Raw genomic sequence first — 20847 nt, forward strand, 5'->3', positions numbered from 1 at the left:
GTGTGAGGTCATCAACTTGGGAAAAATTGATACTCTCACTCTTCTCAAGGTTCTTAGGCCCTGTTCTGTATTACTGTGAAGCCGTTGTTAGCAACCTGTGACCCTCTTTTAGTGTGTGTGTGGGGACTGCGTATCAGATATCCTGCAGCTCAGATATTTACATTATAACTCATAACAGTAGCAAAATTACAGTTATAAAGTAGCAGTGCAATATCCTCGTGGTGGTGGTGGGGTCACCATAGCATGGGCACTGTATGGGTCACAAGGTCAGAAAAGGTGAGAACCACCATGGCAAGGGAAGAAGGCAGTACAGGCTGAGCATGGGTGTACACGCTTATAAACTCAAATGCTGAGATGGGGTCTCGCTAGTTAAAGGCAAACCTGAGCAACACTGGGAAATCCCCTGTAATGAGGAAGGAGGAAGGACAGTAGGGGAAGAAAATAGGAGGGAGGCTGAGAGGGCAAGAAAAGAAAGAAGACATCAATATAAACAAACGGTGTCTTCATCTTCTCACTCTGGACAGAAGCATCTTATGTCTGGATGACTCAGAAACTTCCAGGAATGGGGTGGGGGAGAGGAAGGGAGGGAGGGAGGGAGGGAGGTGGGGGGGGAGAGAGAGAGAGAGAGAGAGAGAGAGAGAGAGAGAGAGACCCCTCTTTAGAGTTTTATTAGAGCCAAGTTTCCACTATGGTTTCAATAGCCTTAGTATGAACTGTTTATAATGACCAAATCACTTCTTAGCATCCTTATTAATGCAATTCGCTGCTGTAGATTAAATCTAACATAGATTACAATTTCACTGAAATGGTGATATTCAAGCAAGAGGACCTAACAGACCATGGTCACTTTAATATCCCAACTAAGCACAGAAATCACAAAGTTTATGAATTAAGCAAAAAGAAGAAAAGATAGTGCTCATCTATTAGTGAATTTACGACTCATCACATGTAAGCTCTCACCAATAATAATCTTGTTACAAAATAAGTATCTGCATTATATGCTATTGGCAATTCAGACAGAATAGATTTTCTTGAAGAAGTTGTTCAATCACATCCTGAGATTTAGAGTGCTTAAGTACAAGGTTAATGCTGAAGCATCAAGTGAGTTCAAGCACACACATATTTTCTTGATAAAGGAATCACAAGAGAACGGGAATCTTGTGGCTCTCTTAAGCATTTTGAGTGAGACCACTTCAAAAAGCTTCCTATACAATTCAGTAGCTACTCTTAAAATCCCAGTACTGCCGCCAATCACCTCCTTAGATGCAACTACTATGGTATGTATCTCACGTTATTATAGAATCTTGGTCTTTATCAGTATTTGTCTAGGAAAAAGACAGAGGTCCTACTGATGGCTAAATCGACCAATGTTTAAAGGCTGGTTAGGGTCAGATACAGAAAAAATGCCCTTTAAGGTGTATGGCCAAGACCTATGGCTAACACCTTCTTCAGAAATTATTTTTTCATCAATTCTAATTTTTAAAAATAATTTATTTTTATTTTACGTTTTGCCTCGATGTGTGTCTATATGAGGGTGACAGATCTTAAGTAACATAAAGATGCTGAGATCAAAGAAGCAAATGGAAATGGGTAGTGAGGGTCTAACACTCTCGCTGTTAGCAGGGATCTAGGTTTCTGGCTTTTGTTTTGTTTGTTTTGGTTTTTACTAAAGTCTCACAGCAGAGACCGGCTGACCTTGAACTCCTGGCAATCTTCTTGCCTCAGCCTTCTAAGAGCTGAGGCTATGAGTGTGAACCATCACATCCAGACTAGCTTGTCTTAATAAGCAAAAATTTGTTTCTATAATTACCAGTGAATATAGGTGGTGGTAAAAAGAAACCAAAGGGATATCTAGAGTGCACATTAGTATTCACAGGCTCCGCATATATCTGTGTCATGTTCTTCCATTGCTTAGCCAAACAGATGTTGGCTGTGTTAGCCCCATGGGGTAGCCACCAAGCTTCTTTCCATGGCTGCTCTAACTACAGAGGAGCCTGCTGTATTTTTCTGTAATCCCTTCACTTTCCCTTCCAAGTAAACAGCTCATAGCTATCTTTGTATATGGACTTTTATTGTAAAACTTTTTAAATACGTTATAATACAAAAACAGATGATAAAATAGTCTGCTGTCGTAAGTATTCGACGAAGATAGAGTAGTTACAAATCGGTAAAATTAACTCATCAAGTAATTGAAGAAAAACTTGTTAGGACAAAAAACATTTAGATGTGTAGGAATGACCTACTTTCAGATTCTACCAGGGGCAGAGCTCCCATCTGACTCTGCTCCTGTAACCGCCCACCTTCCATTCTGACTTTGCTTTAAGAACATCCTTTTTGTTGGGATTCAAACCATCACCAACATTTCTATCTGCCTTTATAATCACAAAGTTAAGATGAGTGAATGCACTATGAGAACACCATTTCCCTCCCTAGCATTTTCCTGGGGTAAACTATAAAATACATGTAAGTGCATCTTTTGAGGTTATCAATAAGATTATACAGTTCTAGCCAGGTAGTGGTAGCACATGACTTTAAGCCCAGCACTCTGAAACAGGTCACCCTGCTCTACAGAGCAAGTTCTAGGACAGCCAGGGCTCCAAGAAAAACCTTGTTCCAAAAACCAAAAAAGAAAAAAAAATTACATAGTTTCTAAGGTATGACTTAAGACTTCGTTATTTAGAGAGTTGACCAGCTGCCAGGATTAGTGGTGCGTTTTATAGTCTCATCTATCAAGAAGGCTGTGCCCAGAAGGTGAAGACCCAGACGTTCAAATCCAGCCTAGACTACATTCCCAGATGGAGGGATAGATGGGGGGAGGGAGGAGAGGAGGGAGGAAAGGGAGGGGAGGGAGGGAGAGGAGGAGGGAAGGAGGGAGGGAGAGAATAAATTAGGGTAAAAATTACTACAACTAGAAACTTAACATAATATTATAGTACAAAATTGGGGGCTGAAGAGATGACTTTGTAGTTCAGTGCACTTTCCACTCTTCTGGGGGACCTAAGCCTGGCTCCCAGCACTCACACCAGGTGGGTTTTCTTCAAAGAAGTAACTCTAAACAACTACAATAATACAATGATTCAAGCTCATTTTACAAGCCTAAGCCAATGCAGTAAATGGAAAAATTATACTGGATCTATTTGGTCAAAGTACCTCTAAGAATTTAATATTATACAATTTTTCCTAATTGTGTAAAACTGAAATAAGTGGCATGCAGCTGTCATTTGTCACAGTGTTCATGCTAGAAAAGATAAACTCACTTCTGTGTTCTAAAGTGACCTTAATTTGTAACAATCCTGAGGACGTACTATCATCAGGATTGTGAAAAAACCAAAAAGGCCACAAAAATCTTCTTTGCACATGACTTTCTGTACAAAGAAGAAACCAACGATCAGATCTGTTGCTCACACGCATGCATATCAAATATTCTTTTGTGTAACCACAGGAGTTCGGAACACTGACACCTGGTAGGCATAGCCTCATCAGGTGCAATAGGGAAGGGAGACATGTTGATTAAAAGAATCAACATAGCAGCTAACTTCCTTGTTTCATATGCACCAATATTGTACTATTAAAAATATACCAGTTTAGGCTGGGCGTAGTGGCACACGCCTTTAATCCCAGCCCTTGGGAGGCAGAGGCAGGTGGATTTCTGAGCTTGCGGCCAGCCTGGTCTACAGAGTGAGTTCCAGGACAGCCAGGGCTATACAGTACCAGTTTTTTTTTTGTTTTTTTTAAAGTACTGGTTTGATCTGGAGTATTCCTCAGAGGTGGGGTGCTCCCCTACCACATGGGAGATCCTGGGGTTCATCTCCTCACTGGGTGTATGAGGAGCTAACAAGTTATTGCAAAAATATCTACAAATGTAGGTTTGGAAGCAAACAGTGCCAATGGGTCCCCGGCTCCTGTGGGCAGTGCCGGTTAAACGTCCATCTGTAAAGGAACAGGCTTTAGTTGTGTTCCCGGGAAGTATTACTAACAGTGGAAACTCTGCTAACACTCCAAAAGTTCTCTGTGGGAAGCCAAAGTACCAAAACAGAATCAGTGAGTCCTTCCATTTTCTGGGGTTCTTACTTGTTTGCTTCTTTCATTTTCAAGACACAGTTTCTCTGTGTAGGCCTAGTTGTCTTGGAACTCTCTCTGTAGACCAGGCTGGCCTTACATTCAGAGATCTACCTGCCCCTGCCCCTGCCCCTGCCTCCAGTGTACCAAGATTAAAGGTATGCACCACCACCACTTGGCTCCTTCCTTTTTAAATATAATGCCAATTAGGAAGAGGATCAAGGGACAGTCACTGCCTGTCTCTTACCTTAGTGGATCCACTAACCACACAGTGGTATAAGTTTATTATTTTCTAGAAGTTGTAAAGATGGTCCCATTCAAGGATTCTATAGCCAACAAGTGTAGCTCAGCAGGTAAAGGCATTTGTCACACAATCCCTAGAACTCACACAAGGAGGAAGAGAAATGACTCCAGAACACTGTCCTTTGACCTCTGTGCTGTGCTGTGGTGCATAAACACACAATAATAACAAATTTTAAAAATCATTTAGTTGATCAAAAAGTTGAATATATAAAGCTCCAAGATATCAGGTAGCAGACAGAAATAATGGCCAAACAGCAAACAAAAATGTTTCTACTAAAAGACTGTGGGAAGTATGTGGCATCAAGATCTTACCAGACAGGAAACACCATTACTTTGTGGGTATAATATATACATGGGCAAATAATTTTATTAAGAAACATTTATCAGCTGGGCAGGTGGTGCACGCCTTTAATTCCAGCACTGGGGAAGCATAGTCAGGCAGATCTGAGTTTGAGGCCACCCTGGTCTACAGAGTGAGTTCATGGGACAAAAAAAAAAAAGAAAAAAAAATCAAAACAAAAGAAACAAAGAAAGGAAGAGAGAGAGAGAGAGAGAGAGAGAGAGAGAGAAAGAGAGAGATATGGAGGGAGGGAGGAAAAAAGAAAGAAGGAGCCGGTGGTGTCGCATGCCTTTAATCCCAGCACTTGGAAGGGAGAGGCAGGTGGATTTCTGAGTTCGAGGCCAGCCTGGTCTACAAAGTGAGTTCCANGGATTTCTGAGTTCGAGGCCAGCCTGGTCTACAAAGTGAGTTCCAGGACAGCCAGGGCTATACAGAGAAACCCTGTCTCGAAAAACAAAACAAAAAAAAAAAAAGAAAGAAAGAAAAAGAAAAAGAAAGAAGGAAAATCTTACTATTTTTCAAAATGTTATTTCAAGCAACTAGACAGTCTGCTATGATTTCAAATACAAATATACAAAAGTATTTCACTATTTCCTTGTCAGTTCGCACTGAGCTACAACCATGAGCAGCTAGCTGGCTGCCTGTTTACATCCTGAAAAGAAGTCAGATGATGAGGCTCTGTGCTCAGTCTGATCTACTACTCAGTTTTGGATTCCCAAGATTGCTTCTGTGCCGGAACTGAAGTTAACTGCAAGTCCCAGTAAGTTTTCCACACTTGGTAGTTAAAAGACAACCCTCTCCTAACCAATAAAACTCCTAAGCCACCAGTGTGGCCTGTACCTGCTATCCCAGCAATTCAGAGGCTCAGGAAGACTGTCCCAAATCTGAGTCTATCTTGAGCTGCAGAGAGAATTCCAGGTCAGCTTGGACTTTAGAGTAAGGCTCTGTGTGTGTGTGTGTGTGTGTGTGTGTGTGTTTTCACACACGTGTGTATGTTATATGCATGTGTTGGATAGGTGTCTTCACAAGTGTACTTGAGCACAAGAATGTCAAATGTCACCTTAGTAACCTCATCTGAGATAGGGTCCCTCTCTGAATCTGGAGCTCTCTGCAGTAACAGACACATGCTGCTAGGACCAGCATTTAAGTGGATACTGGCATCCAAGCTCAGGCCCTCACACATGCAAGGCAATCACTCTGCCAAGGGAGCTTTCTCCATGGCCCAAATCACACCGTGCTAAATTACAGGTTTCTGATAAATCTTTTAAAAATTTACTTAAGAGATCTCAAGAGACCTGAAAATGAGAAAATAATCCAAAAGCAAATCACTGGCTTTTATATTTATTACTCAATAAATAATCTATTCAGGGGTATCTTTTTCTATCCAAAAGATTAAGCACTCCTTTGAAAGAAAATATTTGTAGGGAAGAAGTTATCCTAGACAAATAGATATATGAGAATAATAACAAAGGATTAGAACATGTCTGTAGATCAACTAAACCACAGGTCTAATCAATCTATGGGTTTAAGCTCAGAGATTTCTAACAAAGATACAAAGATTTGAAAGATAAAGACAGACAATGTCTGATTAACTAATCCAAACATGAGACACTCCAAAGAACAAACAAAAGACCAAAGCTTTGTTCAACTAAGAAAGACAACTCAAATTTTAGTAGAAATTGTGATGGCTGTTCTAGAAAACAGCAGCAAGCTATGTATTCAACAAATAAGCCATGTATCTAAGAGAAGTTGTTTAACCCTATATAAAATATGGACGCAGTTTAAGAGATGAACTAAGATAAATATTCCATTCCTCTCAGTGGGATCAGGTAGTAATTGGAAAAAATACATCCTTTCTAAATAACAAATGGTTAGAAACAATGAAGAACACATTTAAAACTTTGCCTTTGTTCTGGTCACCCTCATATCAGGTTTGTCTTTAGACTCTGACACTGTCCCTGCTCAGGCCTTCAAGGGTATTTATACTAGAAATGCACTTCCAGAAATGGATATAAATGAGTTCATTAGCATGTTACACCTGCAAAACAGTAAACAATGTGTCCATCAATACGAACTATTCAAGTTCGAACTGACTATACCTTTTTTTAAAGGAAGAGGTGGATCTGTGTTAGCTAACATGTTAAGTGAAAAAGACAGGGTTAGTCAGCACAGTCTCCTCTGTGCTCAGGATAAGGGGATGGAGGTAATGTCTAATGTGTGCATGTTGGCAGAATGTTTGTAGACAAAACTAAGAAAATGCCAACTGTAGGAAAAGGGCTAGAGACTTGGTGTCCAAGCTTTCACTGTACATATTTTTTTATGCCATTTTAATGTTTTGCCATGTTCATGCCATGTTCATTGATGGCAGTTAAATCCATGGGAGAAGCAGTCTAGTACACTGGGGGATCACAGTAAGTAGTGAAATGAAAATTAAGCAAAATCTGATCAAACGAACCTGTGGCTCTGCCAAAAAGAGTCCATAAGTCAACCAAGAGGAAAAAGACCCCTTGGTACAAGATGGCACAAATCTGAAAGGGGGGGGTGCGGCGGCAGTAGGGGGGTGAGTACAAATCAGTTTATGTAATGATTCTTCAATCATGAAGCTGACCCCACACAGGAGTCAGGACTTGATGCTCCGTGTAGAGGGATGGCACAGACATGTCCATCCTCTGACCTATCAGATCTATTTTATTTCTATTATGAATTTGAAATTTATCCACGTTTCTCCATCACCACAGCTACCACACTGCTCTGCCACGTCACTAAGACTGAAGATCTAACAATCTCTCTTTTACTAATGGTGACTGCTTCCACATAGCCACAAAGTAGCTGTGACAGACTATAGATCTATAAAACTTAGAACCTTTCTGACCCTGATGAGACTCCTAGCTGTTTACAAGTGTACTTGCATCTTCCTTATTAAAAACCCATTCTTCCTATAGGAACCATTGTTGAATATATATATATATATATATATATATATATATATATATTCCACAATTAAACAATGACAGTTAGCACCTTAACTCCTAGAATAACACTACAGTTACATTATATCACTAACATATGGTCCACGAAACCCTCCATTTGTATCCATAGCACTATAGACAGACACACAGACAGGCCTGTGCACTATAGACAGACAGGCAGACAGACAGACAGGGCTTATTATTAACACAGCAGCCTGGCAGCCAAGCAAGCCTTGGGGTAGCACATAAGAGAGCTGCAAACACACTTGCCATGGTAAACACCATGACCCCTGTCTTCGGCAATCTTACCAAGAAGCTTTAAAAACAACTCAGTGAAAATTTGTTTTACTTTATTTTGCAGTTTGGAGCATATAACCCAGGGAGGGCCTGATGCACAGTAGACCAGCACCCTACCCTCATTTCTAGTCCTAAAATGAAAACCATGTGGGTCTACTGTTTACTCTTTAAATTTTCCGATATACATCTTTTTATTAATTTGAAAATAATTAAAATGAACTCTCTGTTTTTAGGTGAGAGTTTGTTGAAGTAAATAAAAAGAATAATTATATAAAGCTTAAGACACAACAATTCAACAATGAAATAAGTTGGTATAAACAGAACTAAAAATATGACAAATATTAAGACTAGAAAAATCCTCAAAGAGAAATTTTTAAAAATCACATATGTACATACATTTACAGTGATATGTGTGTGGTGGTAGGTGAACTTAAACATAGCATCACTGTGGCAAACCACTGCCTGGATCAACACTGGTTCAACCTTCCCCCAACACAATCACATTATTTGTTGAATGTTTTTGAACCAGGCACTATGATAAGTAACTTCACTATTTTAATCAAGGCAAATAAACTCCAGGTATTCGTTTTTGTTTTTGGTTTTGTTTTTTTTTTTTTTTTTTTTTTTTTTTTTTTGGTTTCTCAAGACAGGATTTCTCAGTAGCCCTGGCTGTCCTGGAACTCATTTTGTAGACCAGGCTGTCCTCAAACTCAGAAATCTGCCTACCTCTGCCTCCCAAGTGCTGGGATTAAAGGCGTGCACCACCACACCCGGCTCTCCAGGTATAATTGTTAATTTTTACAATAGTCATAAAAAGGTTAAGTAGCTTGCCATACACAGATAGTCTTAAGTGTTTGTCTATGACAGATGTAGGTCACACTTTAACAGGCCATAGTATCTGAGTTTTGGTCTGGTTTGGACTGCACAGTAAAACTGTGTGTTACCAACGTAAAGGGAGGGGCAGTCATGTAGCTCAGGGTGCTGATCTGCCTGCAGCGTGCAATGTCTACGGCGGTAGTGCCAGCAACTTTTTTTTTTTTTTTACAAGAAACCATTTGATTTCATCTGTAGTAGGACACAGCTAGAATGCCACATTCATTCTAGACATGGTTTTGTTTGTTTGTTTGAAGACTATAAAAAAGGAAGCAGAGCAGGAAGCCAGCTCAATAAAAAAAATAATTGGGGCAAGTGCGGTTCAATCATAGATCATAGCCTAGCAAGTAAGTAACAAGGAAAGTCTAGAGCCATATAAATGTCTCTGATACAGCCTTTTCTCCTAAATTACTTACAATGGTCCATAAAATCTAACCATTAAAAAAAAAGAAGCTGCTAACAGATCATGAAAATATTAGGAAAATTTTAGTGAGTAAAAAACCAATGATTTGATAAAAACTAAAATACTTATGTGCTAATGGTCTTATTTTGATACAGAGTGAAATAGAGAAGGAACATAAATAGCATGAAGAATGATCGCCTTGACAAAATAAATACATTTATTGATGTGATGGTATATAAAAATATTTACAGTCAGGCACTGGTGGTGCACACCTTTTAGTCCCAGCACGTGGGAGGCAGAAGCAGGAGGATCTCAGAGTTCGAGGCCAGCCTGTCTCAGAGTTAGTTCCAGGACAGCCAGGGCTACATAGAAAAATCATATATATATATATATATATATATATATATATATATATATATATGTGTGTGTGTGTGTGTGTGTGTGTGTGATAATATATTAAGAAAATAAGAACTGACTGAAAATACTTAAGTTGAGGAGAGTTCTCGAAAATGGTCACAGTGGCTTCTCAGAGCAATGAGATTTTGTGCATCCCATTTCTTCGTATATTCTTACGCTGTAGGTCTGTCTACTCCAGTTTTATATTAAAAATATTGCTTGTATATTACAGGCGATAACTTTCTATATCTTAAGGGAGAAATGTAATGTTTTTATTTGATTGTTTTTTAATGTAGCACAGGAAAATGTGATGATGACCAGATAAAATGTGTTCTTAAAGGGACTTTAACAGGACACAACCACACGTCCAACAGTGCCTCCTGGTTGGCCAGTGGGTAGCACTTGGTGGGGGCAGTTGCTCAGAATAGTGCAAAACACATAAATGATCATCAGCTCTAGAGCTTTCTTCTCAATCCCCATTAACAAAGAGAATCACAAAATGACAAGGACATTTAACAATTTCCCACTAAAGGACCAGATGTATTTTGAAAAGCAGCTCATTCATGTTGTTGGCCGGCACTATCATTGTTTAATAATCAACAGCAGAGTGCCGAGACAATTTCCTCCCGGCTTTCGTCTAAACTTTCCTCTAGTAATGAATGGATGTCTTGGCCTACCACAGCATCTGTTTGTTTGTTTGTTTGTTTGTTTTTCTGGGCAGGGTTTTTCTGCATAACCCTGGCTATCCTGTAATCCCAGTGCCTCCTCTGGGATTAAAGGCTCAGACCACCACCGCAAGGCCCTACCATACATTCATAATTCTTGGTTCTTACATAAGTTATCCAGAACAAATTAAAAATGGCATAGGTAAGAGACACAAACACATATGTGTACACATGGAACTTGTGCACGCATAGACACAGAGAGAGAGAGAGAGAGAGAGAGAGAGAGAGAGAGAGAGAGAGAGAGAGAGACTCACTGAGTTATTCAATAGCATTAAGAAACTTGAAGAGACATCAGTAAAAAATGAGAATACACATTTATCAGCAAAGACTTGAGGACATATGGGTGAATAGCAGGTTCCAACATTCTCAGTAATCGTTTTGGACGGAGAGGATGGAGGACACAGAGCTGATATCTTAAGGTATAGACAGAATGGCTGCAGAATTTACATTTTCGGTTAAACACATAAACCTGATGATACAAGAAGCTGAGAAACTTGAGACTGAATAAATTCAAAGAAAAGCTGAACTCCAGACAGAAATAAATTTTCAATGAAATGTACACCTTTCACCAAGTGGAGTCAAGCTTCACCATTCAGGAAAAGCTAGTACTTTGGGGAGAGAACCAGAGGAAGAATCTGTTTTGTTTTGCTTTGCTTTTTCCTAGACAGTAAGGGAAGTGCTCCAATGAAACGACTCTTCTCTCCTTGCTTTGCTTTAGGGTAGAGGATGATTCTTAACTTTTTCCCAAGTTCCATAAATACTAGGGATTAATACGGAGCAAAAACCCTTTTCCTTAGTTCTTTTTGTGAATATTACACATTTACTTATAGCTAAGCTCCATAGCTGAAAAAAGTGAATCAAAACAGATAAAACTTTAAAATGAGACCTATAAGGTCATCAAATCTCTCCCTTGTCACACTTTCTAGTTTAAGCCTTAGGGTAAGCAGATTATTTCCCAGAAAAGTTTATACCACAGTAGTCGAAAAATAGCAGCAGAATCCATTCACACACTAAAGTTTACTAATGTGGATGCGTCTAATCTAAGCACAACCACATCTTACCAAAAGAATCAAATTCTCTCCATCTACTGCAACCATCTGGTGCTGTCAGTATCATGTTACTCTCTCCAGTATTGTTCATGCCTGACTGGTCATCTCACACCCCTCTTCCCCTCATGTTTGGTACAGACTCGTTGTGATGGTGCAACCTTACTCCTCCCCATAGTCACAAAAGAACCACAAGCGTCTTGGGCTGGGGCTCTTGTGCTGACCTTGGCAAAACTGCCATGCTTTTCCTTTCCACACTGCAGGGCACTGAGCCCAGGGCCATGTGCACGCTGAACTCACTAAGTTATGCCCTCAGCTTCTCAAAACTGCGTATTCTCCAAGCATACTACCACCACAGCTGGAGTCACCTACCAGCTCATTCACTCAATTCCCAAAACCTTACCTTAACTCCTATTGCATTGGTCTGCGTTCCCTCCCCCTGCCTTACAACCACATGTCAGATTTTTCCCTGTCCCTCAAAACTCAGTGTTTATCTGACTACCCAAGAGGAAGGTCACTGTGCCCACGTCCTCGGGACAGTGACAACAGAAAACAGGAAGAAGTCAGAGTTCCCCAACCGTCACTGCACTGGGCATGTTTTATCTGGCTACAATCATGACCTTGGATAAATATGCCTAACATCTGGACCCTTATATGAGTAGAGCTGGGTTTGTAATATGTCTTAGGTTGCTATTCCTATAGAACATCATGACTAAGCCTAACTCGGGGAGTAAAGGGTTTATTTTGCCTTACAAATCTAGATCACAGTCTATCATTGAGGGGAGTCAGAACAGGAACTCAAGGCAGGAACTGAAGCAGAGGCCATGGAGGACTGCTGTCTTCTAGCGTTCACCCCCTGTACTGCTCAGCCTGCTTCTTAGACCACACAAGACCACCTGACCAGGGGTAGCACAGCCCCAAGTGGAATGGGTCCACACACATCAACCATTAATCAAACAAAACAAAACAAGAAACAAAGGGGCAGAACTCGCCCCACAAGGCACTCTAGTAGGCACATTCTCAACTGAAGGCCAATCTGTCCGAGGCAACTGTCCTCCAACTGAGGCTCCCTCCTTGCAGATGTCTCTAGTTTATGTCAAGGTGACACAAAAAGTAGCCGGTACATGTCTTATATTCTTGGGAACATCTTAGGTGTGTGTACTCTCATTTATGCATCTTAAACTAATATTGTACTTGAGTAGAAAAGAGGAAATGAGCTATTTTCTGTTTCTTGACTACAAGCACACTGCTCCAAGCTCCTCCCCCTAGATCCCCCCATACCATGTACCCTCCTTTCTCTTTTTCTAAGATTTATTTATTGTATTTATATGAGTACACTGTAGCTGTTTTCAGACACACCAGAAGAGGGCATCAGATCCTATTACAGATGGTTGGGGGCCACCATGTGGTTGCTGGGAATTGAACTCAGGACCTCTGGAAGAGCAGTCTGTGCTCTTAACTGGTGAGCCATTTCTCCAGCCCCTCTTTTCTCTCTTAAGTGACTCTACGTCAAGGTAATTTATTATAGCAAACAAACAAACAAACAAACAAACAAACAAAAAACAAGTAGCTAAGATATACTGTAACATCTTCTGCTGTTGTTATTATCAAGATGTAAAATCCTGACTGGAGAACCGGTATTCTCTCAAGTCTATGTTAGAATGGCCACACATTGTACAAGGAAAATGAGTAAATAAAAGTAACTATAGCATTTTTTTAAAACACCACACCAACACTTTCAGTTCAAACTCATAATACAAACTTTTATTTTTATAACTACAGTCCTTATTTTTAATTTGCCAAAAATCTCAGTTCACACAAACACACACACACACCAGTTCTTGATACTTTTAGAAGTCAATCCATTACCACCTGTTAATCTTACAATCAGCAACCAACAGCTTCAGAATAAGTACAGCTACATTAACATAGTAAACACAATGCTTTCGACCCTCAGAATATATATATGTGTGTGTGTATGTGTGTATATATATATGTATGTGTGTGTGTGTGTGTGTGTATATATACATATATATATATATATGTGTGTATTAATGAATGTGAGTACACTGTTGGTCCCTTCAGACACACCGGAAGAGGGCATTGGGTCCCATTACAGATGGTTATAAAACACCATGTGAAGCCGGGCGGTGGTGGCGCACGNTATAAAACACCATGTGAAGCCGGGCGGTGGTGGCGCACGCCTTTAATCCCAGCACTTGGGAGGCAGAGGCAGGTGGATTTCTGAGTTCGAGGCCAGCCTTGTCTACAGAGTGAGTTCCAGGACAGCCAAGGCTACACAGAGAAACCCTGTCTCAAAACAAAACAAAAACAAAAAACACCATGTGGTTGCTGGGAATTGAACTCAGGACCTCTGGAAGAGCAGTCAGCGCTCTTAACTGCTGAGCCATCTCTCCAGCCCAGAATATATTCTTTTAGGATTTAAGAAAAAAAATTACACTATAACATCCAGAATTAGTTGAAATAATCCTCTCTGTGGCTATACCTTTAACTCTACTTAAAAGCACGTCCCTTTGTTATAATTAACTGCAATATTTAAGGATGGAACTCAACAGGACAGCAAATATTTTTAATAACACAAATCAGTGTGCCCAAAATAACACATAATGGTGGAGGTGTGGCTTGGCTGGTAGAATACTTACCTTGTATACACTGAGTTCTGGATTGGATCTGGTCAAGATATAAACCAGGTGTGGCGGCTGATAACCTCAACACTTTCGAGATAGAGGCAGGAGGATCACAGTTCCAGAGTCACTTTCAAAATACAGCTCAAAGTCAGGCTGGGCTACACCACACTCCGCCCTCTCAGGTAACAAAAGACCATCAATGTTTACAGCTAGATGTGGTGGCTCCTACACATGAGCTCAACACTTGGGAGGCTAAGGCTGAAAACTGCCATAAATTTGAGGCCTGCCTGGGCTACAGAGACCATACCTCAAGCAACAAAACACATAAAAACAGAGCAAAAAATAATATATAAATATGCTTTATCCAGTAGGGCTTTTATTAATCGCATGCATAAATTGAACTGGAGATTAAAACTGAGTAATTTTAAGCCACGTCACTAATACTCCAAGTGTTTAATAACTGTAACAACATCCTTGTCGAAAATACGATTGAGCAGCAGCACCCTGACCTCAATGGCTGACATCGTGCATGGGAAAATCTGTTCCGCATTAGGAGGCTTAAGGTTGTCAGAGGGTGGACTGGCAGCTTTGGGGAAGGGACTGCCTTAGTCAAGTTTTCCTGTGAACTGATGCAAGTTCACGCGAAGCAGCAGTTCCTCCATGACAGAGCTGCAGCCTGACCATGCTGCATGCCTTCTGCGATGTGTGTATCTGACTATCATCAAGGAACTCCATTAAGTGAAATTTAGCTGACTTATAAAATGTCCATTTAAACTAGCTACTCAAAAGTTAATACCAAGTGATCCCAATTATGTATTTCATCATTTCTCACACATTTTCATCAAAACAGCCCTAGTTTAAAAAAAAAAAAATCACAAAAGTTCTGTGCTTTTGCAACACTGTTTAAATCCAGGTATCACTGGCATAGGGTCCACAAATAAACACATGCTGCTCTCTATTTCCCAAATTCACAGTCCCACTGTGATTGGAGAATAAACAGCAGGCAGAGAATGGCAAGGGAGAGCAGCAACAGCAACAGCTGAAGACCTGCCTGTTCACTGTGCTGAGGACGCCAATGGCTGCACAGCCCAGTCTCTCAACAGGAGATATTACGTCAGAATTCCAGAAGAACATCTTTTTTAATTTATTTATTTATTTATTTATTTATTTATTTATTTATTGGAGATTATAGTATAACTACTTTTCCTTCCTCTTCTATTCCTTTCCATACCTCCCATGTATTACCGCCTTTGGTCTCTTTGAAATTCATGACTTTTTAATTGTTGTTACATATACGTGTGTGTATTCCTAAAATAGAAATATAATCTGCTCATCCATACCTGTATGTATGAAAATATTTCCCACTGGTCAAAGCAAAAATGTAGAAAACACTGGCTACTAATTCAAACAATGGCTACCAAGCCTAGACTTCAAGGCTTAGAAACATATTTATTGAATAGTCATAGGTATAATACTGGGTTAAAAATTGTGGGTCATATTCCTTAGAAGATCCCTGATAGAGATCATGAAATCTATATAATAGGACCTCTTCTTTAAGCACCAAAATATTCTGGGTCACTGCAAATATAATCTAATGCATTGGAAAATATTGATCTATCTAGTTCCCAATAATTTGTGATTTTTACAGGAAAGAAAATCTTTTAACTTTCATATAATCAATAATGATAAAACTTTTCATAAAACCAGTTTACAACTTCCATACACCTCTATTCAGAAAGTAGGGGAAAAAATCACACATTATACTGTTGAAAACACAGGGACTGGCATATAACTCAGTTTAATGTGTAAAAGACCCTAGCTTTGATTCCAAAGTCATTAGACCCTACCCTAATGAAAAAAAAAAAAAAAACTTAAGAAGGCACGACTCACAGAAATAATGGCTGTAGAAATTTACCACGTTACTTGTCTCTGAAAGATGGTATAACCTAATTAAGTTCTGTCTCATCCCACAACCAAGGCTGTGAACCAGAGAACAAGTTAAACAAGAGTGCTGTGCCGCACTGCTCTTCGGCTGTATCACCTACCAAAAGCAACTTGGCGAGGAAAGGGCCCACTGCGGTTTACAGATTACAGTCCATTGTCAGGGGACCCAAGGCAGGAACCTGGAAGCGGGATCCATGCAGAAAGCCTGCTTACTGGCTTACCCAGCTTCCTTCCTATCCAACTTCCTTGTATGTAAGGTGGTTCAGGCCTACCTGCCTAGGGACGGCACTGTCTACAGTGGGCCGGGACCTCCCACACCAATTAGTAATCAAGAAAATGCCCTACTCCCCCAGGGCAATTTCTTAACTGAGGCTCCCTCTCCCCAGATGTCTTTAGTTTTGTATCAAGCTGACCGAAGCTGACCAGCACAGATGGGCTGGACAGGGGCTAACCCCAGGTCCTCTTCCTCAGACGTATCCTTTTGAGATTTTTCTATTCTCTGAGACTTTGAGTACATACTGTCTTTTTGCTTGTTTTCCCATGAGCTACTTTCCTTGCCACCTAAAGAGGCTAGCAGAGTATTTCTTAACAAGTACCATGCCACCCTTGCCTTCTCACTGGTGCTCCGGCTCATTTCATATCTGAGACGCTTCCCTTCCATAGCCCAAACACTGAGCGCCATCATACGGACCCACCAGCTGTTTGTTTTTTTAATTTAGTCCTATAATATTTTTGCTTGCTGCTTCTTAATAAGCTGAGCATACCCTGTGCCACTGCTGACATCATCTATGATGTCATAGGATGGCAGCCATCCACACTGCGGCCCATACACTGCAGTATTGAGGGCCACCTCAACAGTTCCAGATGTTCTCAGGCTAAAGGTCGGTACACATTTGCTAGGCAGTGTGGACAATCTCATCAAAGGTAACGTTCCCACTGTGTTTAATGCTCTCCTGCTTCTTTGTCTCTTGGTGGCTCCTGCAGGGCTGTGATGGTCAGGCATCTGGGTCTGTCTGTTCCAGATGGTCAGTTTCATCCTAGTCTTCAGACCTTTTCCGTTACTAGTGCCTTGGTGATGCTATCACCAACTTTCTCGTCAACAGACCCAGGAGGGGTCTGGAGAGCCAAGGGATCTGTGGTGCACACGGCCCCTCCAGTGCACCTGAGGTCCACAGTGTGGCACGATGGAGGCAACTGGTATCAACTGGATGAAACAGATCCAGGACAACTGAAGAAAGCTAGCTGCACAGTAGCCTCCTCTGTATTTTATCCCTACAGCTGTATGTGACTAATTCCAGGTCACAACTCCCCAGCTTCTAATTACAATGAGCTTGAGTGTCTGGCTCCCCACGAAGCTGCTGGTCACTCTGACTTTTTACTGCCCTCTCTTTCCCAGATTCCTTGTGTTATACAGCATGCAGCAATGGCAGCTGAGCCTTAGTTTCTAAATCAATAAAATGGAGTTAATTATACTTGAAAGAGCTTCATAAGAAAGGGAGGGCCTAGCATACTTCCAGCTAGACGTTTTAGTAGAAAACTGCTTTGATTTGCCAAAGGAAGAACAGAAAAGCTCAATAAGTCAACGTCATGTGTTCCTAAGTTCAATGTGACCAAAGGTGAGTGACATGCCCTGAGGATTTACAACAGCAAGCACCCTTCTTGCAGGTAAATACAAGCTGACTATAGCTTACCCACACCGTGGCAATTTAGCATCAAAGAGAATAATCATTGTGTGAACTTTAGACAACAGCAAAGATTTAGTCTATTCTTAAGTATCCGTGTTTTCCCCTTAGATGCTCATTCTTAATTTTATGACTTCATTGTTCAAAAATGAATTTTGTTCAGACTTCAGTTTTTCTTTTTTTCCCCCCAGTAATGTCCTTAAATTCTCAAGTTATTTCCTTTTGGACACTGATAATTTTCATTTTAATTATAAATTTTAATTAATATACATTAACTTATTCTTTTAAATATGTAATTTCTCATTTTTTATTATTTTCTGAATTTCATACTTTTGCCCCAACTGATATCCCCGAGTCTTGTAAGACCATTAAGTTGTACTTGGAAGGGTCAGGACCCTGTGTAGCAATGCTCTGACAGGGATTATAATGAGATCCTGGGAGTAATACAGCTCTTACCTTGACTGCCCAAGGCCTGGATTTCAATTGTGATCATCACAATCAAAATGGTGTACTTTCTATGCACATCCCAAATCTGTCTTAGCATGACATGCATTATATTTCTGAACCATTATTTGACAGAAAAATACACAGATATGAGCCAAAATGTTCTGTATATTTCAGTAAAGTAAAACAAAGTACTAACCAAGAGTAAAACATTCTAAAAAGTGAGTTGTGTAGTACTGGAGACAATTCTCCAAGTACCTTTAGAAAGACTCTGCAGATTAGGTTACTGTGGTCTGGGACTGAACCAGACAGTATATCTACTCCTCTGTGAAGCTGTCACTGCTTTACATGGTGAGGTAAGGCCCCACTTCCATTCGTCTCTGGGCTCCTCACGAAGGCTAAGCGTAAGAGTTACCATGTGATGTCTATTCTTACACGTCAATCTATTATCTGAACTGAATTATAAAGCTATATAAGCACTGTATGCCCTTGTTAACATCACTGTTTGTAAAATCTAGAAGTAAAAATAGCCCAAGTGATCGTTAGTGGGTAAATGACTGTGGTAGGGTATGAAATGAAATATTACCAATAAAAAGGAATAAACTACTACACATGCTGTAACAGAACGTTATTTTGACTTGACTCCCTCCTGATCCCGGACTCTGTTCAAGACTGAATGTAGAGTGCCTGTAACTTTTCTCAGGTGACACAGGGAGGCACTGAGGCAGGAATCAAGTCCCTCTCAGGTCCCTCTTTAATTCACCTTTCAATACCATGTTGTCCTCACTCAAACAACAAAACAAAAGGGCTCCTTGGACCAGGGTACGAGCTAACTAGTTGGCCACACACCAGACCTACCTCCTTCCACCAGTCACATGACTGGCCTTGGGGCTATAAAAGGATCTGCAAGCCCCGCCTCTGAAGCACAACTGACTCTCACCTGTGGATGTCTTTGGATGTCTTCGGTCTGTCTGTAACGTCCCTCAGTATTTGCTGTCAACACTACAATCTCCTTGCAAGGTGCCCCCCCCCCCCGCCCTTCTTCTTTTCCTCCTCGTCAGAGTCATTAGCTACACTGACTTTTTTAAAGTAGTAATTCTGATAGAACACTGATGCCACTCTTACTTATATAACCTTATAGTGTATCTGTACCTCTCTGTGATAGAAATAAAAACCCAGGTCTTTGTGAAGATGAGAACATTCTCTTGCCCTCACTCTGAATTAAAAGACATTTTTCCCTACTCCCAAACAAATGAGTCTCCCCTTTGGCCCTCACTTGTGTCCGCTGGCACTCAGGCTGGCAAAGTCCTCATGGTCCAGGCTTCCAACTGCAGAAACATTCTGATTCACACAAGCCTGCTTCCTCCCTTACTCTTGCATATTTCTAATTAAATTCTAGTTAACCCACAGGCAGTGCTCTGAAGGGTGGCTTCCTAACATGCTGTGAGGCCTTGAGAAGCAGCAACTTGAGCTTGTAAGATTTCACTGAAGCCTGAATGAGAAAGAATGACAAGCAAGACAACGGCACTACTCCCCAAGTGTACACACATATGCTCACTCTACCCGAAAACCAGCCGAGAAGTAGGTAAATCGGGTCTTACTATTCCCACTTTCAGATGAGGATTCCTATTTTCTTTCATGACAGCAATATTGCAGTACTGTAGACAAGGCCCAGCAATTATCCTAAGCCAAGGTCAGTGTTGGCTACACTCCTAGCCCTGGACATTGAGCTCCCATCATTTGCAGATTTGTTCAACTACAAGAGAAGGCTAAGTGCGGTTAGAGTCAGAACCAGGGAAACAATTCTATATTATCATTTGATTTTTATTTTTTTAGTTCATGGGCTCTCCATGTAGCCCAGGCTACCCTAGAATTTTCTATGTAGACCAAGCTTCTTCTGGTGATCTTCTTGCTCCAGCCTTTTGAATGCTGTGATTACAGGTGTAAACCAGTAGGCCTGTAGTGACTCTAAATTCTTGAAATGTGGGCTGAGAACACTGGTGACATGGCTCCAGGCATGCCCGTGTCTGCACAGAGCTCCTCTGACTAGCCTCCTCAGAGTTGTTTCGCTGTTTATGATATGAGACAGTTGCTGTGACTATTGTCTGATCTCATCAGATCTACTGTTGGATCTGGAATGCTGACCAGCAGGTCTGCTCATCCCAAGACAATCACACTATTCTTGAGCTAGAGGAACCACTTCAAACCTTTCGTCACAGATGGTCATTCGGGTTTGGTAGTAAAAGACTAAATGGCAATACAGCCTTCAGAAGAGGAGAAGGCTCTGACCCTGTTTGACCTGTTCTGATCTACAGCAGTTTTATTACTGTTTAAAATCAGTAACAACTTGACCAAATGCCTGTCACGGGATCTTAACCCATGAAAACAGTTTTGGGGGAAAGAACATCGATCAGCTAGGTTAGGTAGATTAGCAGTTAACTTAATCTATCATTCAAAGCACAACAACAAAAGGACTACTTAAGGGGCCTGAGTCAGACCACTGGCCCATCATGATGCTCATTTTGAACAAAGCCTCCTATACCCACTCTGTTCTATTCTCTTGTTTCTATTAACTTTGCATTCTTAGTTTCCTTTTTTAAAAAAAATGTTAGTGTTTTTCTTTTGAGAGAGAATCCTACCAAGGTGGTCTTGACTCACAGTAATCCTGCCTCAACCTCCCAGACGCTGGGATTACAGATATGAGCCAAAAAGGCCTGG

At 40.7% G+C, this 20847-nt stretch overlaps 1 protein-coding gene across 17 annotated transcripts in view; it reads right to left on the reverse strand.

The window, feature by feature from the left end:
• The window catches only part of Baz2b (bromodomain adjacent to zinc finger domain 2B), a 269374-nt gene that overhangs the window by 109351 nt on the left and 139176 nt on the right, over nt 1–20847 (reverse strand). The gene's annotated exons all lie outside the window — the stretch shown is intronic.

The sequence above is a fragment of the Mus caroli genome, chromosome 2, assembly GCF_900094665.2.
Source record: "Mus caroli chromosome 2, CAROLI_EIJ_v1.1, whole genome shotgun sequence".
Classification (NCBI taxonomy): Eukaryota; Metazoa; Chordata; class Mammalia; order Rodentia; family Muridae; genus Mus; species Mus caroli.